This window comes from Apis dorsata, unplaced genomic scaffold (genome assembly GCF_000469605.1).
Source record: "Apis dorsata unplaced genomic scaffold, Apis dorsata 1.3 scaffold_127, whole genome shotgun sequence".
Taxonomy (NCBI): domain Eukaryota; kingdom Metazoa; phylum Arthropoda; class Insecta; order Hymenoptera; family Apidae; genus Apis; species Apis dorsata.
Window position 1 is genome coordinate 674050 of NW_006263420.1, and position 11121 is coordinate 685170.

General features: G+C 36.5%; 1 protein-coding gene and 1 long non-coding RNA gene across 10 annotated transcripts in view; one reads left to right on the forward strand and one right to left on the reverse strand.

Annotated features, from left to right (window-relative positions):
• The window catches only part of LOC102678757 (glutamate receptor ionotropic, kainate 2), a 225162-nt gene that overhangs the window by 168464 nt on the left and 45577 nt on the right, over positions 1-11121 (forward strand). The window contains exon 1 of one of the 9 annotated variants that reach the window (XM_031509129.1): positions 11025-11043. The exons of the other annotated variants lie outside the window; for them this stretch is intronic. The gene's annotated coding sequence lies outside the window, so the exon portion shown is untranslated. Of the gene's footprint in view, positions 1-11024; positions 11044-11121 lie in introns of those variants that run through there. 9 annotated transcript variants of the gene reach the window in all.
• LOC116185203 overlaps positions 2186-11121 on the reverse strand; it is an 86402-nt gene continuing 77466 nt past the window's right edge. Inside the window, exon 6 of the long non-coding RNA XR_004149999.1 lies at positions 2186-2538. This is a non-coding gene — a long non-coding RNA (uncharacterized LOC116185203). The remainder of the gene's footprint in view (positions 2539-11121) is intronic.

The window sequence follows — 11121 nt, forward strand, 5'->3', positions numbered from 1 at the left end:
AAACACCCGGTGCATTATATTATGCAATGGGTCATTAAAAACAATCGATTCATTCCCAATAATAAAAATACAATGTTCAAAGTATGTTCGAGTTCTTAAAACATTTAAAAAACTGATAAAAAACGCACCAAAAATAACAGGGGATAAGTGTACAAGCACTAGAATTCTAAATTGCAAAAAACAATGTTTCGAAGCTCTAAAAAAATGGTTACGATAAGAGGAATGGTAAAAAAAGTACGTAGGAGAACGTAGGTATACGATAAATGTGAAAAAACTCCTTTTAAAACATGTTCTCCTAGTAGAAAATTGAATTTTTGGCCAAGGGTATCGTGTGATTGCTCGAGCAGTCGAAAATTTCCAAGAATTTGACGTCATTTCCAAGAAATATAGAAATTCTAAGAACTCGATGTCATTTCCAAGAATTTTAGGGATTCCGAGAATTTGACGTCATTTCTTGGAAAAATTTTTCGATCGACCTCCTATCGTATCATGTTCTCCTAATACAAAATCGACAATTTTAGCCAGAAAGTAATAATTTTTATGAGTTTCATAATTTCCAAGAATTTGACGTCATTTCCAAGAAATATAGAAATTCTAAGAACTCGATGTCATTTCCAAGAATTTTAGGGATTCCGAGAATTTGACGTCATTTCTTGGAAAAATTTTTCGATCGACCTCCTATCGTATCATGTTCTCCTAATACAAAATCGACAATTTTAGCCAGAAAGTAATAATTTTTATGAGTTTCATAATTTCCAAGAATTTGACGTCGTTTCCAAGAATTTTAGAAATTCCAAGAATTTGACATCATTTCCAAGAATTGTCGAAATTCGTGGAAAAATTTCTCGGACGACCTCCTATCAAGTTATAGTTTCCTGATACAAAGTCGGAAATTTTTGCCAAAATCATTAAAAAATTGATTTTTGCCTAAAAATTTTCGTGCCATCTCTTTACGTATTATAGTCTCCTAATAAAAAATCGAATATTTTAATCAATATTCTTGATAAATTGATTTTTTTGATGTCACTTCTAGAATTATATTATCCTGAATAAAAAATTGAAATTTTAGAATAAAAAATTAAAATTTTTCAAAATTTGATTTTTGTGAAAAATTTCACGTGCTACCTCTTATTGCATTATATGCTCCTAGTACAAGATCAATAATTTGTATTAAAATTTTGCTGCCAAATATTGCTGGAATTCTGAGATACGAATTTTTTATTCAAATTTTTATGTTTTAAGAAAATAAAGTATTAAAGATGGTGGCACGCGCAATTTTTCTAGAATTTAATATACTTACCTATCTTTTACTTACCTTTACATACTTACCTTTTTAATTCAGCTATATTGTGAAGAATTAATCATTTTTTTAACAGTTTACTTAAATCTAATAAGGGATTATGGAATATATACACGATATATCACATCAACTGAAATATCTCGCTTGCTTTGAATAATATTAAAAAATATTTTAAATAAAAGTTAAATGGTTTTAAGAAATTTTATATAGATGTTATTAATTTCTTCGCAAAAGATTTGAGAAGATTAACTTTATATTTTTAATTAGAGATAATTATGTCTTTTAACATACAAATCAATTTATCTTAACTAATTTTCAACTAGATAAGTAAGTTAAAAAATTATTACTTTACGAAATATTTAATGATAATTACTAGTTATTATAAATAATTTAATAATTTTTTATAGTGAATAATATTGTATCTATTGATATATTAAAAAATATATTATTCTATTTAAAAGAACAAAATTATTCATATACTTTTAACTATCTATGAAGAAACTAATTTCATCATTTTAAATGTATCTTAAAACCATTCAACGTTTACTTGAACTATTTTTTTATATCTCTAAAAACAAGCGATATTCCAGAATAAAATTATGTGAGAATCTGGTATATATATGAGTGAATGAAAGATAAAAAATGAAAAGGAAGGAATGAAGTGGAGGGAATTTTAGAATTATTTCTAAAATTGAAGTCAGTCAGTGGTCAATTACTGTCAGTCAGTAGTGATTCAGTCAACAGTCATAGTCAGTCAATTCAGTTTGAAAAAATATTTACACCATTTTTTCAATGTATTTAATTATTAATACATAGCATATAGTTACAATTTCTTCATTTGCAGAATATTATGAGTTTCCAATTAACTATCATAATATTGATTTAGAATTTTATCTGATCTCTTAAGAAGATATTTTCAATATTAACAAATCATCACAGATATAATTTCTGTTGGACATAGCATATAGAAATCTCGAATAAACAATAATAATAAATAATACATGACCAGTTCATACGCATAAATTTCATCAGTCATCCAGCGTTCGTGCTCGAAAGAGCTTATCCGGTAAAAAATAACCGCACGCATTCACGCGATGTATTTATACGATGCAGTTTGTCACAAGCTCGCCGACCCAGTAGTTATGCCATAGTTAAGCGGAGGCACGTGCACCTGCATAAAGACGACACCGAGACCAGGCCCTCTCGTTTATCACATTACACGTTGGCAGAAGGAAACTCTGAAATATCAAGCATTACGTTACAATGGTCTTGATTCAAGTGGCTTGAATCAACGGGAAATTGTGAAAATCGAAGCTCGTTTGATTTTTACAAGTTTTGTGATCTCTGATTTATAAACTTATAAAAATATTGACAGAAAGAATTCGAAAGATTTGACACAGAACGAAAGAGAAAAATAGAGGAAGGGGAAATTTAGGAGAAAGATAATTTTGATAAAAAAAAAAAGGTATTGAAAAAAAAATATAATTTTAAATAAATAGAAAGGAGAAAATTTTAATTCTATTTTATTTTTATACTTAAAGTTAAGTGTGTATAATTTCAGACGAGTACTGTGAGTTTTTGATATATTCAAGAAGCTTACATTTTTTGCTTGCCACGTAGGCATCAGAGATTCGCTTGCAAAATAACTTCGTAATATATCTTATGGATCTCTAGTTATCTACCCCTGTTCTTTTAATTATGTAAATTAAACAACGAAAATACGGACAAGTAGCAGAAGAAAGATGAGTTGCACACAGGAGGGATAACAATATTATACAATTCAGTCACGAAATATGCTATATAATGCTTCCTGTATCTACATACAGTATGAAACTGGATAATATGTACAACATCAACTCACAAAATTAAATTCTGCTTGTTGAATTCTAGAATCAGTTTAATTGTTTCCATCGCGCTTTAACTTTTTAACTTTTAAATCTTATTTTAAAGAACTTGGGATAACTTTTAAATCAATTTAAAGTCTTCAACATACCATCGTTAAATTCGTTACAAGCAATTTTCCAGAAATAAACATATCTATCTAAGTTTAACTTGAAATTCGATTAAAATTAAGCGAATTATAAACTTATATAACTTATAATGAAATAATGACTTCCGGTCAACTAATGAACGGCCATTAGAAACGTAGAACCTTACCCTTTAAAACTATTTTTGATTTATCTCGATACGACTTCAGATTCTCGAGATATAAAAAAAATTTTTAATCATTATTATCTTCGTCCTTTGCTCGAAACTCTCGCTCGCACCTCGTCTCACTGACCTATCCCAAACAAATTCCAGACGCAATTCTTGGAAAGACATATATATAACATCTGCCCATGTCAACAACGCTATAGAAACTTTGAATCCTTATATCTCGACAACCGATCGAGATATCAAAATGACTTCAATGGCATAATTTCCTATTCTCCGAATAAGTTTCGATGACAAAATGTTTACTTTCTTTCCACTCTGCCTTTTACACGAAAACTTGTGAAGTTACATTTGTAATTTTCCACGATTCTGCAATTTAGAATTATTTCAATTTCACGCTTCTGTAAAATTACAAATAAATTATAAATATCGAGAGAAATTTTCTCGCGCAATCAAAAAATCCTCCAACTTACTTACAACGTTCACCATTCGATCAAACGGAACAACCCGTTTCCAACTTCTGTTCTTGTACCCAACTGGACGGACGAGTTATCCAGATTAGATTAAGACGAGCGTGTAGAAATTGTTCACCCCGTTTCGACCGACATTCCAAAGCGGAAGCGTCGGTGCAATCGCCGCTCCAAGCGCCCCAAGCATCACGTTCCTCCTCCTCGTTGCTCTTCTCCCTCGTTGAAAATATCGTGCGGGTTCCTGGCCCTTCTTAAGCCCATCGTGCGTCGTTCCTTGGCGAACGTCGAGATAACGAGCGCCGAATAATAATAACATTACTTTCGCGCGAATTACTCGTGTCCGATCTAGGCTTGGGAACGCCACCCCTCTCCTCTCCAAGTCCCATATTTTTCTTGCGCGATTACGAATGGTAATCCGCTTTCGCGCAAGGATGACTATGAGGCGGGGGATTGTAATTTCTAGCTCGCACTGACGCTTGCGAAAACAGGGTTGCGCGTGGCTTGTCTGGAGGGGAGAGGAGGGGATTTAATTCGAACTCCTTCGAATGCCATTATTCGGATTCAACTTACAAATCGTTCCACAATTTCCGCAATTTTACGCTCGAAAGTTTCCGCCATTTTGCGTCATTTCATCTTCATTTTACGAAAGGATTCGACGAGCCGGAATTGGTTCTCGAAGATGGGTTTTTTTTTTGAGGGAGAGGAGGAAGGGATGTTCGAAAATCGAGCGGGGGAATTTTTGAAGGAATTTATTGTATTGCGCGACACGCGCGGTGTATTAATTTTAACATACTAATTGATTTATAATTAAGTTGGGCCAAGTTTCTGACGTACGAATATCACAAATGTTGAAATTTCAGATTTCGCGTTAACGAGAAAATCAAAATTCCATGTAACGTGCTTTGAAGTCCGCCTATCTAATTACTTTACGAATTGCATTCGCAAATACGCGGACCGGTCTATGCAATCGAAACTAGCTCGCCAACTTCGGGAACATTGATTGAAACGAATATCGTCAAAGTAGAGTGTTGTAGAAAGGATTTGTCGACAAGCAAACTCGCTGAAAGGTATATAACTAAAAACTGTATACAGCTCATTATAATCTAAACAGACTGTAATCTATAAATAATTATCCTTAAAGAATTTAAAGAGATAAAGTTGAAAGTATGCACTCGAATTCGAAGAATTTCGAAGGTTTAATCTTCTCGTTTAGAAGCTTTCGATATCGACTGCACGATTCGTTCTACTCAATAATAAAATAGAAATAGTATAGTGATTTACCAATCTTTGCAAATATTCACGTTAGAAGAAAAAAGAAAAAAAAAAGATCCGAAATTTTAAAAACAAGATTTCCAAGATTTCCACACATCTTCACGAACGGTTCTCTAACGTCTTCTCTAAACGAAATTATTCCACCTCGTTCAAAACACTATTCCGCAATTTCGCAATTCGTTTCACCATTTCTCGAGTTCTCTCTAAACAGAAGAATCCGGTTACGTGATCGCGCGCAAGATTCGAGGCTCACGAAAGTTACGAACATGCAGAACGTCGTCTCGAGTAGATCCGTGGTGGATGATCTAGTAGAAATGATGTTCGTTGTTCGTTTCGGATGGAAAATTCGGGGACGCCCTCGAAATTAAGATTCTGGAACGAACGAAAGGATGAAAACGTACGTGTTCGATGATAAAAAGAGAGAGTTTCTTCTCCCCTCCCCATGTAGAATAGGGAACAAATTTTGGCGAACAAAATTTTCTTCCTCCTACGTAACTTTCAGGCCGGGAAAATAAATATCCTTTTTCCATGTCGTGGAAACGTTCGCCCAGGGGATTTTATTCGCTTGGTTCTCGCGGTTTTATTCGCGTCAAGAATTGCGAGTTGGTCGAAGTGAAGCGGAGAGCCACAGGGAGAAAGTGTCCGCTTGATTACCGACTGTGCTGCAACTTGCGCCGGCTCTGAAGTCTGTAAGAAGCAATCGATACGTCTTGCTTCTTTTATTATTTTTTTCTTTCTTTCTTGTGTAAAATATTCAGATAAGCAAGTTCGATAGATTTGAAATGAAAATTTGGAAATGGAAATCGAACGTAGCGAAGTTAAAATTTAAATATATAATGAAATATTCGTTGGATGGAAGCTGTTAGCTCTATCTTTCGTTGATTCCTAACCGAGTCAAAGATTACTCGAGGATTGGGACTCACCCTATCTCTGTCCCACTGTTTTCATTTTCTCCATCCGGTTGTCGAAACCTCTATCCACTCTGTTGGGAACGGTCGCCTCGATGAAGGGTGAAACAAGGCGAGGCCAGCGAGGACAATTAATGCCAGCTGGATGAAGCCGTGAGCGGTTCATCCCGTGGAAACAACAGGCACGGTGTTTCCTTGTTTGTCGGGAATCCAGAGCGTCGAATCATCCGTCGGTTTATTTCACGCGCGATCCGATTAGTCTTCGTCATCCCTCTGTCGAAAGAATCCTTTTTCGTCACATTCGTTTCGATTTATCGAGATCGAGAAAAGTAGACTTATACTACGATAAAACAGACTTAAAAAATATATATATATTTCATAAACTTCGAAAACGCATCGAAATGAAATTCTTCCATCTCGAAAATAGATTAGAAAGCGTTTCGATTCCGGAATAATTAATGAAATCCGCATGAAGACACGAGAAGTGACGAGAAACCAATCCACCGATTCATTTCCGCGGCGATTTTCGCGCGGCTTCCGGTCAAACGAAAATCGATATCCAATCGTTCGAACCAGATATTTCCAACCGTACAATGTTACTTCGCAATCGGGAATCTTAAGAGTCAGCATTTAAATCTTCGCGCGCGCAGATACACACATACACACGTACGACTTGATAATGTACAGCGGTCATTCTTAGCAGGCGTCAGAAAGCGGAAATTAAGTTTCCACCAGACATGCACGTGAGAATCCGGCCGATATTGGAGACGTTACTTGCCCCTTGCTCCCTAGCGCCAGTCGATAATCTCGTACCGGCTCATTTAGCCGGTGAGGAGTTTTGCATAAATTTCACTCGAAAGATAGGACGATATCTCTCTTCATCGAACGGGGAGGAAACGAGTATCGATGGAGGAAGAAGGCAAGGGGTGAACGTTCGTATCGTTAATGGTACGTGACGTGGTAATTCTCGGTAAACGAGTTAATTGAAAATAAATAGGAGGTACGTTTTCGATGATAAATAAACTTCATCAACGGCCTGTTCCCCGTTCCCCGTTTCGAACCGTTTCCGAGAGAAATGATGGATAAATGCCTTTTTCCATGTGGATGCACGCAGGACGAAACAGGATTTAGATTTTTCTTTTTTTTTTTTTTTTTTTACGATTTCTTGTAATATCGCGGATAAAATTATTATGGAAACCCGTTCAAATAGAATCTTCCTCGAGATTCCACAGTGTTATAATTCGAATTATAAAAAAAATCGATGATTCGATAATCTCAAGATTTTTAACGTTACTTAGGATTTTCTTAAGATTGGAATCCAAACGGCATCTTGAGATCTTTTTCGTTCGATGTCTCTAAAAAGATTTTAAAGGGAAATATGATCTTCAGTCACAACGCGATCGAGCTGATATTCAAAATCGCATTTATGAATCGTAGCTGACGAGATATTTAAATCCACCAAGGATCATATCACTTACCCACGAACGCCACTTCTCGTTATACGTTTGAACGAAAGAACGAGGGAGGGAAACTTCGCCAAAACAAAACGAATAAACTGAAAACCGCTTCGCGGCAGACAAGAGTGCTTAATCCAAAAAATATCGAATCGGTCACGTTCCTCCTTATACGTAAAAACCAACTTCCTCCAACTTTCCATCGCATTCCGTCCAAGTAGACCTTTTCCTCGAGAATTCTCGATGAATCAGTTTCTAAAGCGATTCCTATTCAAACTCGCCTCGCCTCGTCTCGAGGCCTTTTTTCGTCCCTTCCATCGATTCACGGCCAGGCTGGAAAAGTTTTTGCTAAAATATTCGAGTGGATCCACTCGCTCTTGTCCGGGATTCTTCGTCCCCGATATAATTAAGCCCGCGCCCTTCGAGTTCCTGTTGTCGAGCCCTTCGTGCCCGTCTCGAGAGGACGTCGATAACGCTTCAACTAGTCAGATCGATGCCAAACCGCGAAACTGTTGAATCCGCTCGATCGGGCGGAATTAAACGACGAGAGAGAGAAAGAGAGAGAGAGAGAGAGCGGCAAGTTCTGTATTGTGTTTTATTCGATCCTGCGCCTCTGTTCCGTGTCAATCCAAAGAGTTCTTTGTAGTTGGACGACGTTTTATTACCGTCCACCGTGTCAACCATTTAACGGATCGTTCGAATGAAATATACGGACGATTGTATCGATGTTTTTCTTGCGACGATTTGGAATTGAACGAGAATTTTTTCGGGAAATAATAGAAGTTTCGATGATGGAGGGAAAATTCTGATCAAATTATTAAAGACAAGATGAAAATATTATTAAATATTGGCAAACTAATAAAAAATGATTTGAGAATAGTTATGGTATTTCTATATCTAGTTTGATAAAATAATGTACGGATTTGAAATATTGATATGGGATTCAATTTTCGCTCTCTCCATTATTGACGAATTAATCACGTATTCCATCTGTCCTTTATCGAGAAATGTGTTTAACGGTATGTGACGGAAAAATAAAAAAAAAAAAAAAAAAAAAAATACAACAGAAAATTGTTTCGGATTATTGTAAATATTGGATCGTGACGCGCGATGAATTATAAAGCAACGGAATTTCTGCTGATAGAACCAACTCGGTTTAAATTTATCGTATCATAATATATTCACTGACATATTGCAAATATAAATTGAAAAATCGTATTACGGAAAATTGCATTTTACACGATGGTTCACCTAAAAAAAAAAAAAAAAAAAAAATGCAAAAAAAAATAAAAATTACTTTACCTCTCAGCATTCACAAAATTCCAAAATTCCCGAATTTGACCAACGCCCCGACGTTAACCGACGTTCGCTTGGTCACTCGAATTTATGGCCGAATCTACTTATGGCCGAGTTCCAGCAACGGTGAGAGCGCATTAAAAAAGAACGGAAGACATGGAAGAAGTTTAAATGTGGCCGCAACGAATCGTATATCAAGCGTGGCCGACAATCGAAGACGATTAAACGTTGCTCCAACTCCACCGTTTTCCATTACGTAAAATTGCTACGATCCATTCTCCACCGTAATTCTATATTTCCTCCCCCTCCCCCTCCAAGTTTTGCCTTCCATGGACGAATATCGATTTCGCCGAAAAATGGAGGCGACCCGATATTGAAAGAAGAATTCGCCTCGAAAACTTCCATTTGGTCCACCAAAGACGGTGAATCGTTGCGATTGTTCCGCGGGAAATTTAACTTCCTTTTTTTTTTTTTTTTTTTTTGACAACGGGGTAAGTTTACCATGGAATCGCGAAACGAATTTGTCGATCGATTTTCTTTCTAAGAAAATTCCAGGTTTCGAAAGTTTTGCTTTCCATCGACCAATTGATTTCATCGAAAGAATTCGTCTCGAAAAGGGAAGAAAGCGATCGTCGCTGTAACGTTTCCCGCGAAATTCAACTTACCGTTGATAACGATGCAAATTTATCGCAAAATTGGGATAATGAACTTTTCTAGGAAAATTCAAAGAGATTTTCAAAGTTTTCCTTTCCGTCGACCAGCAGTTGATTTCATTGAGAATAGAAAGAATTCGTCGCGAAATTTAACTTTCCGTTGATGACGGGTGGCGAAGGAATTTCAAGAGCATCGATCTCGTCGAATAGAAAAATATAGAACGGAAGAATTTCGAGGACGAGAGAAATTTCTGGGGACGAATACGCGCGAAATTTAACTTGGCTCTTCGCAAGTTTAGCACGGGATGAATTTGAGAATTGCGTGACCGAGTTTCGTCGCGGTTAAATCTCACGTAGTCGGTTTCATACCTGCTATACTAACCTCCCCCCAATGTTTCGTGTCTCGACGCATGATTGAAATGTGGTGGCTCGTGAATAATTCATGACCATCGTGAATAACGTTAGGACAATTAACGAGGCGAGTGCAAACGGGATGATATTGATCGTTATTGAGGTAATAGAAGATTCTTGAGAAAATTTATCGAACGATGAAACGTGTGTGTATGTGCGTTTCGACTCAGAAGACTCGATCTGGTTCAAGCAAGTGCTACGTTTTTACGGACACCCTTTAAAACCTGTGTTGATTCGTTTGATCGATTTCTTGGATTTGTGAGAAGATGGACGAGACGTTCTGGGATGGGAGTCTTGAAAAGGATTGGAACGAATTAATGCGAGTTTCAGATAGAATGGTTTGTAGAACGAGTTCGAACGAGGTGACGTGTGTTGAGGTATGCTGATGCAAATTTTGTGCAAATTCGGGATATTCGAAGAAGTTCGTGCCGAGTTGGAATTAGTGGAAGCGAGGTACGGTGGATTCATTTGGATTCATGTTAGGTGGAATGACTTTGGAAGCTGGCAAAGTGGTGATGGGAAATGAGCAATTATGAATTTGATTTGTAAATTTTTTTTTTTTTTTTTTTGTAAAGAACGTACGTCTTTTTCTTTCTTTTTTCTTTTTGTAGACATAAGTTCATCACGAAACAAAAATAAAGGGAAAGAGAAAAGATAACGTGGTTGCGTGAGAGAACAAAGGGTAGAGAGCAATGTGTGCAAGGGTTAATTAGCTAAAAGGAACAACAAAAGGGAATAAAGGAAGAAAAGATAACCGAATGAAGATAATTACTTAGACTGACCTTTCTTCTCTCGTCAAACGTAATTTTAATTATCCCAACGAATCAAAACTAATTTCCAACAATTTTCTAAAAGAAATCATCGTTTCGATTAAGGGAAAAAAAAGTGGAAAAAAATTTTCATTTTTCACATAATCATCCTTCTCCCCTAGAAACCTCTATTTTTACATCTATTATATCCAGAATCGTCGATTCCTCTATCCGGATTAAAAAAATTCTCTAAGAATTGCTTGTCGCCGACGATTCCGCGGTGGTATCTTTCGTTGGCAGCCTATCCTCTCAGAAGGGACGACTATCTCGAAAGCCATCCAGAGCCGTGACGAGCCGAGTAAAGTGGCAGAAGAAGGTAGAGCTACGTATCCGAAAAGAAAAAGAAGAAGAAGAGGAGAAGGAGGAGGAGGAGGAGGAGGAGGAGGAGGAGGAG